The sequence below is a fragment of the Zeugodacus cucurbitae genome, chromosome 2, assembly GCF_028554725.1.
Source record: "Zeugodacus cucurbitae isolate PBARC_wt_2022May chromosome 2, idZeuCucr1.2, whole genome shotgun sequence".
Lineage (NCBI taxonomy): Eukaryota > Metazoa > Arthropoda > Insecta > Diptera > Tephritidae > Zeugodacus > Zeugodacus cucurbitae.
This window is the reverse complement of record NC_071667.1, coordinates 10,015,421-10,035,885: the sequence shown is the minus strand read 5'-3', so window position 1 is coordinate 10,035,885 and position 20,465 is coordinate 10,015,421. Positions and strand designations below refer to the sequence as shown.

Below are 20,465 nucleotides of genomic sequence, written 5' to 3'. Positions count from 1 at the left end.
TTACAAGTAATTTCTTTATTCTATTTTTTTTTTTGGGTTTTTCTTTAATTTACGGACAAAATTTTGCATTGCAAAGGATTTTTAGCCTAATTTTTTTTCAGACTTCCATGTCACTAAAGCTCTAAATACGGTTGTTGACATTATATGTGTCGGTGATATGTTCTATAAATTCTTCAGTTTTGCCACATAATCTCTAGAGGAAGTGTACGGCAATAAACATTTTAATCAAATTTATTATTTTTATGCCTTAAGTGAGCAATACTTCATTCGTGTTTCTTAAGCATGATTCCAAGAGTTTGTGTCTTTCTTTATTTAGACGATACTGAAATTATTTTATGTTTCTTCTCACTACCTCTTTTTGTTTCTACATGTTGTTTAAATTGGAAAAACACCGACAGACCACACGAAAGATAATGAAAATGGTGTGCGGCGACCAGCGAGACAAACTGCCGTGTTTTTACGGTGACGACAGCAGTTTGAGGGCCTACACGTTGCAGGGAGACGATGAAAGGGAACAGCGTTAATTGTCAACGGACCACCCCATTAAAAATTTAAAACATGTTTCAGTTTATACATATATGGTACTATAAGTTATGGCTACATAGTATATGGTAGGGGAATCATAACGGAGCGCTTTACACGAGAGACACACCACATGTATGTATGCGCGCGCTCACTATAATTCAAATTGGATTAAGTTATTTGATCGTAACATTTCAACTGTCATAAATCAAATTGAAAATTAGGCAGAAGAGTCGACATAAGAGTCTACCTATTCACAAATGAATTTAAGCGCATGTTGGCATGCGTGCCTACAAGAGCGCTAGAGAGACATTTCACATTTAGTACACAGCACTAAAATCTTTTGCGCATTTATTAATTTATTGATCTTCTTATACAACCCCTGTCCAAAAAAGAAATAAGTTTGTATTTTTATTCATATCAACACGCGGCGGTGCACTGCGTGACGTACATTTTAATTTGACGACTTCGCTTATTCTTCATGCTCAAACGATACATTGCATTTTATCTATGCCTATGCACCTCCTTCCTTCACTGTTTCCATTACCACCACATTTAAAATTTACAATATTATTTACCTATTCATTAGACAAATTAGCGCCGCAGTCACTATCTATGTAGACATTTGTGTTTTCGTTTTGATTTACATTGCATTAAACATTTCATCAGCTACCTTTCGACTTCAACTTCTGACTTCCACTTGTAAATATACGAATATGTGTCGTTAAATTACTTGTACCATTTTTAAAATAATTATTCTTTATTTTAGAGTGTTTTAAGTACATTTAAATAATCACTATTTTTAATTACATAAATTCATCACATAAATCGTGTGCTACAGAAATATTTCGTATTTTATTATACACCATATTTTCAACAACTCTCAAATGCGAATAGCTTCCACTGAAGTAAACACAGATAATGTATAATATATATATTCAATTTCGTCCTTGCTTTGTGCTTATTCGTGCGAAGCAACGAGTACGAACTCACCAAGAGTGTTGGTGAGACTGCGCACGGTAGTGATGCCACATTTTCTATTGGTTGGGTTTAAGAAATGTACTCAACTCAACTTTGGTGTATATAAAATAAATAAAATACATAAATATAAAAATATATTCTTAAAATAAATTATATTCATTAAAATAGAATAAATAGTTAAACAATTAAAGTAAACTAAAAAAACATTATTATTTATTCTAATAATATCCCAAATAAATTTACGCAAGAAAAAATACAATTATTATTTTATATTCCTTAGTGAATTACAAATATTAACTAGTAAAAAAAGGCTAAGTTCATGTGCAACTGAACATTTTATACTCTCGCAATTTATTGCTATATTTTTATTAAGAAACCACACAATTTGGCCCATATATTCGACAGAAATATATTTCACATATTAACCGATTTATAAGCTATTAAGCTCATCGCATTTTTGGAAATCCTATAATTAGTTCTCTGAATTAAATTAAGATACCTGAGAGATTTACCCACATTTTCGGTGAAAAGTTACCTTGGGGCACTGAGTTCTTCATATTCGATATCCGGGGATTGAAAAGTTATAGTCCGATTTCGACAAATTTTTCACAAGTGATGCCACAGATCATATACAGTATTTGTGTAAAGTTTTATTTTGCTATCTTCATGTATATATTATAAAGTGAAGGAATCAGATGGACTTGAAAATTGAGTTATATGGGAAGTTGTCGTGTTTGTGAACCGATTTCGTCCATTTTCCACACGTGTCATCAGGGTGTCAAGAAAATGTTATATACCGAATTTCATTGAAATCTGTAGAGTAGATCCTGAGATCCAGATCCATTTTGTAAAAAAATCTCAATGCAGGTTCCTTCTGCTATTATTTCTGTGAAATTTAGTGTTTCTGACGTTTTTCGTTAGTGAGTTAACCCACTTTTAGTAATTTTCAAAATAAAATTTGTATGGGAGGTGGGCGTGGTTATTATCCGATTTCAACTATTTTCATGGTGTGTGGTGGGGTACTTAAGAGAACCGACTGCAGAAAGTTTGGTTTATATAGCTTTATTGGTTTGCGAGATACATACAAATAACTGATTTGGCAACTTTTGTTGCGAGAATATAAAAATCTCCAATACTGCAACCTCATCCAACAAATTTCCCTAGTAAAATCAAAATATGAAAAAAAACAAATAAACAAGGCATCATAATAAGCCAAATTCGTGTCATAATAAATTGAAATTTGAAATTTAGTTTGCAAAACTTTTTCCCATATCATTATTCGAAACAACAACAAACGTTAAACTCATTAAAATCACAAAATTGCTTAACCAATACACACAACTCCGTTATTGAAATGCCCCAAATTCCACCGAATGCAAAACAGTGCTAACTTTTTGTTTCTTTTTGTATTCACGGATTATAAAAAAGTTTAGTTTATATAAAAAAGTCATGAATCCGAATTGAAATCAAATTTGTTTTACGCACTCAACTGCAACGTGATTGCACTGGCTTGGAAAATTCATTTTCATAATTTCCATTATCCGTAACAATAAGCAACATTGCTACTGCAATACACACATATACAAAGAAGTAACTGGCACTCAGGCATATATGAAGCTATGGGATATTGTTGTATCAGATAAGAAAACACAACTGTGGGACGAGCCTAAGTAGAAAAAGCTGGCTTTACGAAAAATATAACACATATGTCGCTGGAGCCTTCAGCTTAAGCCGCACCAATTCGCAGTATTTCTAAATGACCACTTGACTTTAAACAGAAAAGTTTATTCACCCCTGCTGCGGCTGCTGAAATAGTCCGAACAAGAGTTTTTAAGTTCCATGCATTTGCTGTGCTTAAAATTGTTTCTTCCCTATAATTACACAGCCCGACAAAATTAAAAAAAAGATATTTCGCAAAAAAAAATTGTTACCTTAAATTTATTAACTGATTATACATGGTTAATTTGGGCGCGCTGAATTCAAACCTGTAATCAGTTTGTTTCTATCAGCTCTAGTTTTCATTCCACTTATTTTTTCAGGTTATAAGTTAAGTGGAGGGTATAAAAGAGCTATATCATGAAAACTAGAGCTGATAGAGACAAAGCTGATAACAAACTAGAAAAAATGTACAAAACAGCTACATAAGCAACAAATCAATGAAACTAATTCACCTTCAGTTGTCCTCAAGAAGAGGTAGTAGAAGAGAAATTACCGAGTTAATCAAAACTTACCTGAATATACAAAAGCGAAATGCACAAATGTTGAATCAAATAGATTTATTAAAAATCAAAATTTTGAGAAAATTCGAAATTTCAAAATTTAGTCTGACTCAACACCTTTCATTCAAATTATGATAATATGTTAAAATTTTCGAATATTTTCATGAAATTTTCAGTGTTATCAAGCTTATCGCATGTAGTTTTTAATACATACAATTTAAGCGTTTGTTCAATTTCATGAAAATACTCAAAAGTTCAGTAGTATCGAATTAAAAAAAATCAATTTCTCTGCTTCATGCCCATAACTCTGTATAAATTAAAGCTGAGAATTAAAATGACAGCAAACGATAGCTGAGACAATATGCTATAGAAATAAAGTAAGCATAAGTAAGTAGTAGATTTTATTGAATTTTTGGAAAAAATTGCACAGTTTTTACATTAGGATAAATTTTGAAAATTTTCGTCTTTTTCATGTTTTTTTAATAGTACAAAAACCAATTTACCTACTACAACAAAGTAAGTAAACCAAACCTACGTCCACTTAAAATATAAATAAACCAGATTTCACGAGACCCACCCAAAGTATCAACAAACCTTATAAAATCCCCTAACATTTAATAAAACTAACCTCAATTTATTCTTCAAAATGTAAACAAACTCGGCCAAAGGTCAATGACCTCGACAAAATGTAAACAAACCCCGACCTCATAACAGTAATAACAAGTTTTGAATGAAATACTAATACGAGTTAATTCAAAGTATTTCCGTTTTCGGTACGTTATTCTTAATTTTATATTATACCCTTAAATTGAAAAGTAACTGCTGCCCAAAACAAAAAAATATTTTACACAAAATTCTTAACGAGGGCAACTCAGCAGTCATGATTGGAACACATCGATTTCCGTTTGCGTCAGTTAAACCCTTAGGAATGCATAAATTTAACATGTTCTGCCGTGATTTATGGCCTTGCCGAAATTCTCCTGTTGGCATAAATTATTCGATCGTTTAATGAGTGCAATCTCTCACTTGGGTCGATGTGGTAAGAAAAGTGCTAACTTATAAAATCGATATGTATTCGTATGTAAGTGAGGCAGAAGCAGAACTTGCATAAATTTAGTTTGCAAAATAGAGTGCCCAACAATAGAATATAATATGTGTAGCAGGTGGCTAATGCGTGCTTTGGGTTTTATTTATGAAAGAGGATTGCAAAACACTATCCTCGAATCATAAGAGTGTTTACATAAGAGGTACTCGCATAAGGCTATGTGTACTTTGTTATTATGCTTTTGTAATCAATATTGCTCATGTGTTGGATTGATGTTTAATTTAGTCATCCCTTTTGCTTTTAAGATGTGTTACAGTTCTTTTTTTAATTATTTTTCAAACATGACGAAATTATATTTATAATTCTACCTCCTAGTATGCCCTCTTCACTGCGTTAAAATTGGTTATTTAGACATGTTCACGGCAATGCAAAAAAAATTAATATAAAATCACATCCTTTTACTATATTCCTCTGAGGACCTAAATTTTTACTCAACTTCAAAACCATATCACTTTACAGTTACTTATTATTTATAAAAATAACACCCAATCTGGACACATTGGCAAGAATTTATTTATTATTGGTTTCCATCATTTAGACACTTGTTAGACATTTTGAAAACGCAGTCCAAACCCTTATGCAAAATAGTTGCAAATGTAATTAAATTATAATTTTAATACTTGATATATTTACCACTGTCGGCTGAATTAAGAGCATTCCAATGAGTGCAAGTAGTGAAGGCAAAGATGTTGCAAGAGTAAGCAACATATTGATCGCACACTGAATGAGCCGATTTGTTAACTGACATGTACTTTCTAGCCTTTATGTTATACACTCGTGTATATCAAACGAAAAATATTTTCATTATTTATATTTATTAGCGTAAATAATTTTTAAATGCTTGGTAAAGTGAATCTAATGTTGTATTAATTATATACAAGAGAAGGTTAATTAAATGTAATGCCAAATTATCTACTGTTGAGATTTTTTTAGTTTAACTAAAAAAAACACTAAAAACTATTAGTTATGTATGTGTGTGATTGGCGTTGCCACCGTTTAGCCGGTTATAGCCGAATCAATGAGAGCGCGCCACTCCTCTTTTTCCTTCGCAGTTCGGCGCCAGTTGGAGATCCCAAGTGTAACCAGGTCGCTCTCCACCTGGTCCCTCCAACGGAGTGGATGCCTTCCCCTTCCTCGGCTTCCTCCGGCGGGTACTGCATCGAACACTTTCAGAGCTGGAGTGTTTTCGTCCATTCGGACAACATGACCTAGCCAGCGTAGCCGCTGTCTTTTTATTCGCTGAACTATGTCAATGTCGTCGTATAACTCATACAGCTCATCGTTCCATCGTCTGCGGTATTCGCCGTTGCCAATGTTCTAAGGGCCATAAATCTTGCGCAAAATTTTCCTCTCGAAAACTCCTAGTGTCGTCTCAACTGATGTTGACAGCGTCCAAGCTACTGCACCATAAAGCTGGACGGGAATGATAAGCGACTTGTAGAGTTTGATTTTGGTTCGGCGAGAGACGACTTTACTGTTCAATTGCCTACTCAGTCCAAAGTACAGGACCTGTTGACAAGAGTGATTCTGCGCTGGATTTCGAGGCTGACATTGTTGGTGTTGTTGATACTGGTTCCCAGGTATACGAAATTATCTACAACTTCGAAGTTATGACTGTTAACAGTGACGTGGGCGCCAAGACGCGAGTGCGCCGACTGTTTGCTTGATGACAGGAGATATTTCGTCTTGTCCTCATTCACCTCCAGACCCATTCGCTTCGCCTCTTTATCCATGCGGGAAAAAGCAGAACAAACGGCGCGGTTGTTGCTTCCGATGATATCAATATCATCGGCGTACGCTAGCAGCTGTACACTCTTGTACAGCTTCTCTATTTAGCTCTGCAGCTCGTATTATTTTTTCCAACATCAATGAGAAAAAAGAAGTCGCACGATAGTGAGTCACCTTGTCTGAAACCTCGTTTGGTATCGAACGGCTTGGAGAGGTCCTTCCCAATCATGACAGAGCTTTTGGTGTTGCTCAACGTCAACTTACACAGCCGTATTAGTTTTGCGGGGATAGCAAATTCAGACATCGCGACATAAAGGCAGCTCCTTTTCGTGCTTATCAGTTCTTCGCCGCCGTATTTGAATAGCTCTGCCGGTAATCTATCGACCCCCGCTGCTTTGTTGTTCTTCAAGCGGGTAATTACTATTCGGATTTCTTCATGGTCGGGTAATGGAACATCTGTTCCATCGTCATCGATTGTGGGATCGGGTTCGCCATCTCCTGGTGTGTACTCTCACTGCCGTTCAGCAGGTCGGAGAAGTGTTCCCTCCATAATCCCAGTATGCCCTGGTCATCGGTCAGATTACCACCTTGGTCTCTACATGAGGATGCTCCGGTCTTGAAACCTTCGTTAAGTCGCTTCATTTTTTCATAAAATTTTCGAGCATTACCTCTGTCTGCCAGCTTCTCAAGCTCTTCGTACTCACGCATGTCGGCCTCTTTCTTTTTTTGTCTGCAGATGCGTCTCGCTTCCCTCTTCAGCTCTCGGTATCTATCACATCCCGCACGTGTTGTGGTCGTTTGCAACGTTGCGAGGGAGACAGTATGTTTTCTCTCCGCTGCGCGACGGCACTCCTCATCGTACCAGCTTGTTTTTTGTCGTTGCCGAAAACCAATTGTTTCGGCTGCAGCGGTACGCAGTGAGTTTGAGATGCCGTTCCACAGTTACCTTATACCGAGATGCTGATGAATGCTCTCAGAGAGCAGGAGTGGAAGGCGAGTAGAGTATTTCGTGGCTGTCTGTTGCGATTGCAGCTTTTCGACGTCGAACATTCCTTGTGTTTGTTGACGGGCGTTCTTTGCTGCACAGAGGCGGGGGCGATTTGGTTCCTCGTGTTTCGATCAGGAGACAGCCAAGTAGCTTGATGTATTTCCTTATGCTGGAATCTGGTACTACAGACGACCATATTTCGGGCCCCAGCGAAGTCGATCAGCCTCAGGCCGTTTGGCGGTGTTTCGTCATGGAGGCTGTATTTTCCGACTGTTGTGCCAAAGACACCTTCTTTACCCACCCTGGCTTTAAAATCGCCAAGCACGACTTTTACATCGTGGCGGGGGCAGCGCTCATAGGTGCGTTCTAGGCGCTCATGGAAAGCATCTTTGGTCACATCGTCCTTCTCTTCCGTTGGGGCGTGGGCGCAAATCAGCGATATGTTGAAGAACCACGCTTTGATGCGCGAATGAGAGCGCGCCACTCCTCTTTTTCCTTCGCAGTTCGGGCCAGTTGGAGATCCCAAGTGTAACCAGGTCGCTCTCCACCTGGTCCCTCCAACGGAGTGGATGCCTTCCCCTTCCTCGGCTTCCTCCGGCGGGTACTGCATCGAACACTTTCAGAGCTGGAGTGTTTTCGTCCATTCGGACAACATGACCTAGCCAGCGTAGCCGCTGTCTTTTTATTCGCTGAACTATGTCAATGTCGTCGTATAACTCATACAGCTCATCGTTCCATCGTCTGCGGTATTCGCCCTTGCCAATGTTCTAAGGGCCATAAATCTTGCGCAAAATTTTCCTCTCGAAAACTCCTAGTGTCGTCTCAACTGATGTTGACAGCGTCCAAGCTACTGCACCATAAAGCTGGACGGGAATGATAAGCGACTTGTAGAGTTTGATTTTGGTTCGGCGAGAGACGACTTTACTGTTCAATTGCCTACTCAGTCCAAAGTACAGGACCTGTTGACAAGAGTGATTCTGCGCTGGATTTCGAGGCTGACATTGTTGGTGTTGTTGATACTGGTTCCCAGGTATACGAAATTATCTACAACTTCGAAGTTATGACTGTTAACAGTGACGTGGGCGCCAAGACGCGAGTGCGCCGACTGTTTGCTTGATGACAGGAGATATTTCGTCTTGTCCTCATTCACCTCCAGACCCATTCGCTTCGCCTCTTTATCCATGCGGGAAAAAGCAGAACAAACGGCGCGGTTGTTGCTTCCGATGATATCAATATCATCGGCGTACGCTAGCAGCTGTACACTCTTGTACAGCTTCTCTATTTAGCTCTGCAGCTCGTATTATTTTTTCCAACATCAATGAGAAAAAAGAAGTCGCACGATAGTGAGTCACCTTGTCTGAAACCTCGTTTGGTATCGAACGGCTTGGAGAGGTCCTTCCCAATCATGACAGAGCTTTTGGTGTTGCTCAACGTCAACTTACACAGCCGTATTAGTTTTGCGGGGATAGCAAATTCAGACATCGCGACATAAAGGCAGCTCCTTTTCGTGCTTATCAGTTCTTCGCCGCCGTATTTGAATAGCTCTGCCGGTAATCTATCGACCCCCGCTGCTTTGTTGTTCTTCAAGCGGGTAATTACTATTCGGATTTCTTCATGGTCGGGTAATGGAACATCTGTTCCATCGTCATCGATTGTGGGATCGGGTTCGCCATCTCCTGGTGTGTACTCTCACTGCCGTTCAGCAGGTCGGAGAAGTGTTCCCTCCATAATCCCAGTATGCCCTGGTCATCGGTCAGATTACCACCTTGGTCTCTACATGAGGATGCTCCGGTCTTGAAACCTTCGTTAAGTCGCTTCATTTTTTCATAAAATTTTCGAGCATTACCTCTGTCTGCCAGCTTCTCAAGCTCTTCGTACTCACGCATGTCGGCCTCTTTCTTTTTTTGTCTGCAGATGCGTCTCGCTTCCCTCTTCAGCTCTCGGTATCTATCACATCCCGCACGTGTTGTGGTCGTTTGCAACGTTGCGAGGGAGACAGTATGTTTTCTCTCCGCTGCGTGACGGCACTCCTCATCGTACCAGCTTGTTTTTTGTCGTTGCCGAAAACCAATTGTTTCGGCTGCAGCGGTACGCAGTGAGTTTGAGATGCCGTTCCACAGTTACCTTATACCGAGATGCTGATGAATGCTCTCAGAGAGCAGGAGTGGAAGGCGAGTAGAGTATTTCGTGGCTGTCTGTTGCGATTGCAGCTTTTCGACGTCGAACATTCCTTGTGTTTGTTGACGGGCGTTCTTTGCTGGACAGAGGCGGGGGCGATTTGGTTCCTCGTGTTTCGATCAGGAGACAGCCAAGTAGCTTGATGTATTTCCTTATGCTGGAATCTGGTACTACAGACGACCATATTTCGGGCCCCAGCGAAGTCGATCAGCCTCAGGCCGTTTGGCGGTGTTTCGTCATGGAGGCTGTATTTTCCGACTGTTGTGCCAAAGACACCTTCTTTACCCACCCTGGCTTTAAAATCGCCAAGCACGACTTTTATATCGTGGCGGGGGCAGCGCTCATAGGTGCGTTCTAGGCGCTCATGGAAAGCATCTTTGGTCACATCGTCCTTCTCTTCCGTTGGGGCGTGGGCGCAAATCAGCGATATGTTGAAGAACCACGCTTTGATGCGGATTGTGGCAAGACGTTCATCCACCGGCGTGAATGCCAGGACTCTGCGACGGAGTCTCTCTCCCACCACAAATACAACACCAAATTTGCGCTCCTTTATATGGCCACTATAGTAGATGTCACAAGGACCCACCTTCTTCCGTCCTTGTCCCGTCCATCGCACTTCTTGGATGGCGGTGATGTCAGCCTTGAGTCGTATGAGGACATCAACCAGCTGGGCAGAGGCACCTTCCCAATTAAGGGTCCGGAGATTCCAGGTGAATGCCCTTATATCATTATCCTTAAAACGTTTGCAGGGGTCGTCATCAAAAGGGGGGTGTCTCATCCGAGGCTTTCGTAGATTTCTCATTGGGGGGTGTTTTTATGTAGTGGCATAAGCGGGCTTCGCCTTCTCACTTTAGCTCGCCTTCAAACGGATGACTGTTGGCTACCCAGAGGACACTTGGTCTAAAACCGGAAGTCGTGAGCTGCTTGAACCATGTGGAGAAGAATCGTTTCTGGCCACTCCCAAGTGAATGACAATCAAAAACTTTTCTCACTTGCGTGAACTTCTACACATGATCCCATCCTCCATCCTCCAATCCTATTAGTTATAGTTTTAGGAAAAATTGTTTAAGTCAACATATGATCTTTCTTCTAAGATACATATCCACCATATATATGAAGAAGATAGAAAATACGATTTCATGTTGGCCCAGTTTTCCATGATAATCGTGATGGTTTCTGGCTCTATCTCACGAATCGTTGTCTACCAATTAATTTTTTTGTTTGCTTTGTTAACAAGAGAAACCGCAAAGTTAATGAAATGCGCAAAGAGTTGAATAAACTGGGTAAATAGTCGCTTATCAGCAACATCTTCAAAGGGAAAGGGGACAATTCAACAAAAACAACCAAATTTCAAGTACAGTGATTTACCACAAACTTTACTCTGATTAGTACAGTGTAAGTAAAATAAACAAACTCGTACACTTGAGGCCGACCAGTTAAATTTCAAATAATCTTAAATTGTCAAAATCCTTCGACCAAAGTCCCAGCTAATTATTGTTTTGTAATTAGAGGAATTAAAATGTGGGTAACAAAGTTAGAATACAGTTTAGCATAAAGTTACTTTTTCATGTCAGTTATAACCAAAGCAGAGTTGCGTGTTTAACTCAAGCAAGTATTTAAGTATATATGTAAGCTTTATACATGTGTAAGTCTTATGACAACCTTTGTCATCTTTTCCATTGGCAATTGGGCTTACACCGAAACCACAGCTATGTAATTAAATTTGTTGCTAGCACATTTGGTGCATACATTTATAGGTAGTATAAAGTGATATACCCTGCAGTGTAATAAACTGTTTCTGTTAAATTTAAATGAATATGGCGTTATGTTTTTTTGTAAAATTATTGTAAAATATTTGATTCATTGAATCGATGCGTAAAATTAAAAATATACAAATGCTCCGCGCATATTTATGCACAATATATAGAAATACATAGCATACCTTTAGGCGATTAACTGTGTTAATTAAATTTTCTACCGTCATGGGAATTTTTTGTTGAATTTTAATTAAATAACTTGATGCGCGCATGACACCGTTAGTAATAATCTAATTAGCCGATTAATTAAACATATTCGTGGAATTTAAATCAGATATTTCAATCGTCAAATTATAATGATGTATGTACATAGTGGGGCATACATATTTATGCAACAGTAATATATTGTAGTTCAGAAACTGGAAAAAAACTAATATATTCAGCAAATTTAAATCATAAATATATTGTAGATACATAAATTTCTGCTAATCATATTTATACTAACAAACATCTTGTGTGTTCTAATAGCATTCACACCAATCTTGGGTTAATTAAGCCTTATTAAGAGGCTTGTAAATAATTTCACCCCGCTTGAATACATACATGCCCATGACATGGACATTCTGTCTGCATTCAAATATTTTTTTTTTTGCAATTCCATTCACCTAAATGCATACATACAAGCAAACATATGGACATCTCCGTTTTTGCAACCACAGTGCCCAGCCTTAGAATGGTTATATACACAAAAATACGCTCGAATGGGTGTAGAAGCAGTCATGACATTGTCTGTTCCGGTGGGTGACGTCTCTACTGAAATTAAACATATAAACACGCGTGAGAGCTCACTGAAAATTTTCAGAATCGGTAGAACTGAATTGCTTGCCCTCTTCATCACCTCGGCTCTTATGCAAATGCCAGCCAGAACATTGTTGAGTTGAGTTGACTTAAATGCTTGTGACAATAAATGAATGTGCGAAGTGTCAGAAAGTCATTGAATCGAAAAGTTTATATAAAAACATATGCATATGATTAATGGCTTTCGCATATTTATGCAAATAAACCCGAGTACTGTTGATTTTTATGCATAATTACTTATGACTATAATGCACATAACTGGCGCGCTCAATGCAGATGTTATATACCGTGGTCAGTACATTTACTTATATATCCAAATGTTCGGCAATATTTGCACTCTTTAAGTTAACTGTCAAATAGAACAAATATTAGTTATACAAGTTGAATAAGGTATCAATATAATCTCTCATATTGCAGAGCATTCTTGATGCTCTCCCATGTTTGGTTACAGAACAGAACTCAAAACAAGTATCGAAGAAGTAACGAATCCAAAACCACCACTTTGCTATGACATTGAGTAGACATACACCACCTCTTAACGTAATTCATAAAGTTTTTTATTTGCACAAATCAAATGGGACCGAATAAGTTTATCATTCAATTGAAACTTAGCAGCAAATCTATTTCACTTATGCAACTATTTATACACAACCATGAAGGGCCAGTTGACAATCATTTAATTAGCAGACGTCAATGGCAAAACTTTTAATCGATTGCGTTTACTTGAGCAACTTCACTGCACTATTGAATAGATTTAGATATTATACCATTATGTATAGGTATAATTACGCTGATCAAATGCAAAGGATTTATGAGTTATTTTCTGCGATTTTGAAAAGTTAAATTGTTATAATGGTTATTATATTGGAGTAAATTGAAATACACATTTGAACCCGTTATTAAGGCTTTACTATTGCACTTTATTTCAGAGCTTCTACTAATTGAGCTTATATTTCATATTTATTGTCCGACACTGTGAAGTCTCCTGAACCATACGAACTGGAGCAAAGAGGTATTAACAATAAGAGTTAGCGTGCAAATATTTGTTTCACAAACTTCTTGGTAAATAGGAAGTTCTACTATGGACTCATATTGTGCAGCGTAAATGGGCTTCGAAATATATCTGTAGAGAGTATAACATATTTGCAAATTTTACGGGGACTTTCAATACCTTACTCGGCATTTAAATATTTGCTCTTGCAACACACCTGTGAGACATATATAGTTGTTCAAGTCTTATCAAGTATATTAGATTGTACCTTTTATTCGGTTTCACTTGCAATCTTCTGGATGTATGTATTCTGCTGTATATATGTATTCTCTTTTTTTTTTGCTTACTACATAAATTGTTGTTGTGGAATTGTGTGCTTGTTACTACGATATTGTGAATTTCTTAAATGCCTACTGTGGCTGCCCAGATACCCTATCTGTTCTCACAATAGAGTGATTTGAGGCATTACAATACTGACGGTAAACAATTGAAATCAGCAAATGTTAAATTTTTGAATATTTACTCAATTCGAAACTCGAATGCGTGCATTAAACTCTGCAGTTATAAGCGGAAAATGTATTTAAATTCATATACATATACCATGCTACTAATTAGTTACGTATACGCCACGTCAAACTTAATAGTTATGTACATAGCTTTTTGGTCAGCCAATACAATGACAAAATTTTAATACCTTTAAAAATATATGGCCAACGACCTCCATAAGGAAAAACTTTAATCATTGTCTTGATATATTTCAAAACAAATTCAATTATATATTTGACTGATAAGGGACCTATACCTAGATGTCTCTCAGCCTTAGCCTGAGCACTAAGTACATACTTTAACATGCTTTGCTAATATTTATAACTACAATCATTTATCTTATTATATCTTCATTTAAGCCAGCCTTTTTCCCTCGGACAAATTTACTCTCTGAATGATTTTTATTTTTATAAGATGACAGAAACAACTTATCACAGCAAAAACAGACCAAAACGAAAAACACTTCCTCACACTTGAGAATATGAATATACACAGAAATACTAAAATATACAAAAGATGTTGAACATGTGTATGTGATTGGCGTTGCAACCGTTTAGCCGGTTATAGCCGAATCGACGATAGTGCGCCACCTCTCTCTCTCCTTCGCAGTTCGGCGCCAGTTGGAGATCCCAAGTTTAACCAGGTCGCTCTCCACCTGGTCCCTCCAACGGAGTGGAGGCCTTCCCCTTCCTCGGCTTCCTCCGGCGGGTACTGCATCGAACACTTTCAGGGCTGGAGTGTTTTCGTCCATTCGGACAACATGACCTAGCCAGCGTAGCCGCTGTCTTTTTATTCGCTGAACTATGTCAATGTCGTCGTATAACTCGTACAGCTCATCGTTCCATCGTCTGCGGTATTCGCCGTTGCCAATGTTCTGAGGACCATAAATCTTGCGCAAAATTTTCCTCTCGAAAACTCCTAGTGTCGTCTCATCTGATGTTGACATCGTTCAAGCTTCTGCACCGTAAAGCAGAATGGGAATGATAAGCGACTTGTAGAGCTTGATTTTGGTTCGTCGAGAGAGGACTTTACTTTTCAATTGCCTACTCAGTCCAAAGTAGCACCTGTTGGCAAGAGTTATTCTGCGCTGGATTTCGAGGCTGACATTGTTCGTATTGTTGATGCTGGTTCCCAGGTATACGAAATTATCTACGACCTCGAAGTTATGACTGTCAACAGTGAAGTGGAAGCCAAGACGCGAATGCGCTGACTGTTTGTTTGATGATATCAGATATTTCGTCTTGTCCTCATACACTTCCAGATCCATTCGCTTCGCTTCCTTATCCAGGCGGGAAAAGGCAGAACAAACGGCGCGGTTGTTGCTTCCGATGATATCAATATCATCGGCGTACGCCAGGAGCTGTACACTCTTGTAGAAGATTGTACCTTCTCTGTTTAGCTCTGCAGCTCTTATAATTTTTTCCAGCATCAGGTTAAAGAAGTCACACGATAGTGAGTCACCTTGTCTGAAACCTCGTTTGGTATCGAACGGCTCGGAGAGGTCCTTCCCAATCATGACGGAGCTTTTGGTGTTGCTCAGCGTCAATTTATACCGCCGTATTAGTTTTGCGGGGATACCAAATTCAGACATCGCGGCGTAAAGGCAGCTCCTTTTCGTGCTGTCGAAAGCAGCTTTAAAATCGACAAAAAGGTGGTGTGTGTCGACTCTCTTTTCACGGGTCTTCTCCAAAATTTGGCGCATGGTGAATATCTGGTCAGTTGTCGATTTTCCAGGTCTAAAGCCACACTGATAAGGTCCAATCAGTTTGTTGACGGTGGGCTTTAGTCTTTCACACAGTACGCTCGATAGAACCTTGTATGCGATATTTAGGAGGCTGATCCCACGGTAATTGGCGCAGATTGTGGGATCTCCCTTTTTATGGATTGGGCAGAGCACACTGAGATTCCAATCGTCAGGCATGCTTTCTTCCGACCATATTCTGCAAAGAAGCTGATGCATGCACCTTATCAGTTCTTTGCCGCCGTATTTGAATAGTTCTGCCGGTAATCTATCGGCCCCCGCTGCTTTGTTGTTCTTCAAGCGGGTAATTGCTATTCGAATTTCTTCATGGTCGGGTAATGGAACATCTGTTCCATCGTCATCGATTGGGGGATCGGGTTCGCCATCTCCTGGTGTTGTACTCTCACTGCCATTCAGCAGGTCGGAGAAGTGTTCCCTCCACAATCCCAGTATGCCCTGGACATCGGTTACCAGATTACCACCTTGGTCTCTACATGAGGAGGCTCTGGTCTTGAAACCTTCGTTAAGTCGCTTCATTTTTTCATAAAATTTTCGAGCATTCCCTCTGTCTGCCAGCTTCTCAAGCTCTTCGTACTCACGCATTTCGGTCTCTTTCTTTTTTGTCTGCAGATGCGTCTCGCTTCCCTCTTCAGCTCTCGGTATCTATCCCATCCCGCACGTGTTGTGGTCGTTTGCAACGTTGCGAGGTAGGCAGTCAGTTTTCTCTCCGCTGCGAGACGGCACTCCTCATCGTACCAGTTTGTTTTTTGTCGTTGCCGAAAACCAATTGTTTTGGCTGCAGCGGTACGCAGTGAGTTTGAGATGCCGTTCCACAGTTCCCTTATACCGAGATGCTGATGAGTGCTCTCAGAGAGCAGGAGTGCAAGTCGAGTAGAGTATTTCGTGGCTGTCTGTTGCGATTGCAGCTTTTCGACGTCGAACCTTATTTGTGTTTGTTGACGGGCGTTCTTTGCTGCACAGAGGCGGGTGCGTATCTTCGCTGCGACCAGATAGTGGTCCGAGTCTATATTTGGTCCTCGGAGCGTGCGCACGTCTAAAACACAGGAGACATGTCTTCCGTCTATCACAACGTGATCGATTTGGTTCTGCGTGTTTCGATCAGGAGACAGCCAAGTAGCTTGATGTATTTTCTTATGCTGGAATCTGATACTACAGACGACCATATTTCGGGCCCCAGCGAAGTCGATCAGCCTCAGGCCGTTTGGCGATGTTTCGTCATGGAGGCTGAATTTTCCGACTGTTGTGCCAAAGTCACCTTCTTTACCCACCCTGGCGTTAAAATCGCCAAGCACGACTTTTACATCGTGGCGGGGGCAGCGCTCATAGGTACGTTCTAGGCGCTCATAGAAAGCATCTTTGGTCACATCGTCCTTCTCTTCCGTTGGGGCGTGGGCGCAAATCAGCGATATGTTGAAGAACCTCGCTTTGATGCGGATTGTGGCTAGACGTTCATCCACCGGAGTGAATGCCAGGACTCTGCGACGGAGTCTCTCTCCCACCACAAATCCAACACCAAATTTGCGCTCCTTTATATGGCCGCTGTAGTAGATGTTACAAGGACCCACCTTCTTCCGTCCTTGTCCCATCCATCGCCCTTCTTGGATGGCGGTGATGTCAGCCTTTAGTCGTATGAGGACATCAACCAACTGGGCAGGGGCACCTTCCCAATTAAGGGTACGGACATTCCAGGTGCATGCCCTTATATCATTATCCTTAAAACGTTTGCAGGGGTCGTCATCAAAAGGGGGGTGTCTCATCCGAGGCTTTCGTAGATTTTTCATTGGTACTTCGTTTTTATGTGGTGGGTCGCAAGCCCTACGCACAACCGCATAAACGGGCTTCGCCTTCTCACTTTAGCTCGCCTTCAAACGAATGTCTGTTGGCTACCCAGAGGATACTTGGTCTAAAACCGGAAGTCGTGAGCTGCTTGAACCATGTGGAGAAGAATCGTTTCTGGCCACTCCCAAGTGAATGACTATCAAAAACTTTACTCACTTGCGTAAACTTCTACACATGATCCCATCCTCCTGTTGAACATGTGTGCGCAGTTATTTCCCGGGCATACATTCCAACACAGCGACGGTATTGTGATAGAATTCCCATATGGAGCAAAATATGGTGGTATAACACCCCACATTAAGGAGGCCAATGAATGAGACATGCTTGAAGCGAACTTAAACACATACGCTTCTCCATACCGACCCACAGAATTGGAAGTACGAGTAGTTGTTGAACAAAATGCTATAACGATTGATAGTTGATGTCTGCTAAATCCGTTAAAATTGAGGCCGCACATAAAGCACATTTAGATGACTTCAGGTCATGCCAGTTGTCCGCGATGCATTGTTACGAGGTGAACCCATTCGATTGTGCTTGTAGATAATAGAAGAATGTTTTTGTAGAGGTATATGGTACCAGCATGAATGTATTGTGATACATGCGAACATATTAATGTATAGGGGAACCTATTAAACCGAATATTATTTCTAGTCTATAAAAAGCGGCTTAACTAAAATGTTTCTTGTTGTATGGGAAAATATAAGAACAATTTTACAAAAACAAAGTTCTTAAACATGATACATGAATGAAGTAGCTCAATGACTAATAACCTTAATTCGACGCTACATAGCTCTACTCTATTCAAAGAAAGCGAATAAATTTTGAAGTCGATTAGCATAGAAATAGACATTTTATAAAATTGAACTTGACTACGAGTAACTTTTCCTAAGCACAACAGTTAATCATTAAAGTCTAAAGAAATTGATAGTGAAAGATGTAATCCTTTTAAAGTGGTTATAAGTCAACAAAGTCAAAACCACTTCGACGACAGAGAAGATACATGTCTATTTTGAAGAATTTTGATCTCCTCTTTGAAAATGCTCTCTACTATGCTTGACTTACGATTTGGTATTTTTTTAATTCTACCATAATCATTTATTTCTCACATATGTGTAACTCTTATAGTAGGTAGCTTCTACGTTATCTTTCACTTTAGATAGTCTTTTCATTTATCTACATGCCAGTTTTCACATTGAAAAATGTTGCTTACTTAAGTATGAGTGTGCTTTCCTTTGATTAAGTTGTTATTTCAACTGTTAAATCCTTTACGGCTGTTTTCGGCTTTTGGCCAAATCTCTTTCTCACTCTCTCTCTTAAACACTGTAGTCACACAGCTTAAGGTGCACTCAAATTGATAAACACGCAACGGAGAAGATAATCGAAAGAGCCCCAGGAGTTGTCAAAGCAAATTAATACATTACATTTGATTTGGGTTTCGATATTTCGGATTTGTATACTCTCAGAGTTGTCATTGATGTGCTTTCATCATATAAATGTCGGTATGCGTCACTCTATGTGTTGTAATGCACTGGGAATAGTGGTGAATGTATAAGCTTTCACTAACTTTAAGTACTTTAAAGCTTTATAGAATCATTTAAGAGAAAACATTGATAATTTTGATAATGGATAAATCAATTAAATTTTCTAGACTGCTAGACTGCTATTTACAGAAAAATATATATTCTTAATCCCTTAAACGAAAAAGCTGGTAGAATAAAATACATAACTTCTAAATTTGATCCTGATTTTAGAAAAACACTTACAAAATAATTCAAAATAAATTTTTTTACGATATTTCGTTAAGAGTCCTTTCAAATATAAATGTCAAAGAAGAAGTATTTACTTTAACAGTTGATGTGAAAATTGAAATTCTGAATCTCTGAAATAGCGCCCTTTATACTACATATCATTAACTCTTCCCACACATTATAAGTTTTCGGGTACACATCAACTTTTGGCAATGTTTGCAACTTTTCTGTAGTTTGTGCTCTTTATTTACCCGACTTCTTATCCAATACAATCGTGATGCAGACACGAAAGACGTCACGTTAACTTTACTACTATTTGCACGGACTGAAATGAAAACTTCATGTTAAGTTTAACGAAACACGTACACACAAGAGCTTGGTTGAAGTTAACACATTTAGTGGGATTAAAGGATGCCTGAAATTATTCCCAACCAAAATCAAGATTATATGTAATTGTTCTCATAGGGCTTATATGGCAATAAATTAACAAAATGTGAGTTGATGTATTCAGAAAATTCTAAAAGCCATTCTTTCACATATTTCATCAGTTAGTAAATGTATATTTCAAGAGAGAAATGGAGGGCAGTAGAAACACTTTAGACTCTTCAACATTACTTCCCTCACATATTTCATCAGTTAGTAAATGTATATTTCAAGAGAGAAATGGAGGGCAGTAGAAACAATTTAGACTCTTCAACATTACTTCCCTCTTGTAAAATAAATCAAAAATGGCCTTCTTTCAGAAATGCTCAAGAATCACTTCAGTTACTCAAAAGCTTAAGCTGCTTTCAGAGGTGACATTAAAAACATTATGATACATTACATGCAATATATTTACACAGTTGGCAATGCGAGGTCACAACTGGCCATAAAGCAACAGCTGACGTTCTTCAAAAGCGCCATTTTGCTGTCGCAAATTGCCAAAACAACAAAAATACTTGTACCTACACAGCAAATTCTAAAAACAACGCAAGTATATATATAAAGCAACGAGAATGGTAGTGCAGTATTAGCTTAAGCTTGTGACCATGTCGTCACCATACTCATCATTATAAGTTTTATCACAAACGTTGAAGCGAACAAATCAAAACTACAGCAACACTAGACACATATTTGTTTGTGTTGGTGTGATTTGCGCTTGCCACATTGATACATATATGTGTTTTGGTACATATACATAAGTACGAGTATGCTTGTACACGAAAACACAGATAAAATTTTCATATTTATTATATTTCATGAC

The 20,465-nt window shown here is 39.0% G+C and overlaps 1 long non-coding RNA gene across 1 annotated transcript in view; it reads right to left on the bottom strand.

Annotated features, from left to right (window-relative positions):
- Positions 1 to 3,875, bottom strand: part of LOC105219625 (uncharacterized) — a 58,778-nt gene extending 54,903 nt beyond the window's left edge. Inside the window, exons 1-2 of the long non-coding RNA XR_008470985.1 lie at positions 3,735 to 3,875; positions 1,101 to 1,594 (exon numbers count right to left, since the gene is read on the bottom strand). This is a non-coding gene — a long non-coding RNA (uncharacterized LOC105219625). The remainder of the gene's footprint in view (positions 1 to 1,100; positions 1,595 to 3,734) is intronic.
- Between the last annotated feature and the right edge of the window lie 16,590 nt (positions 3,876 to 20,465).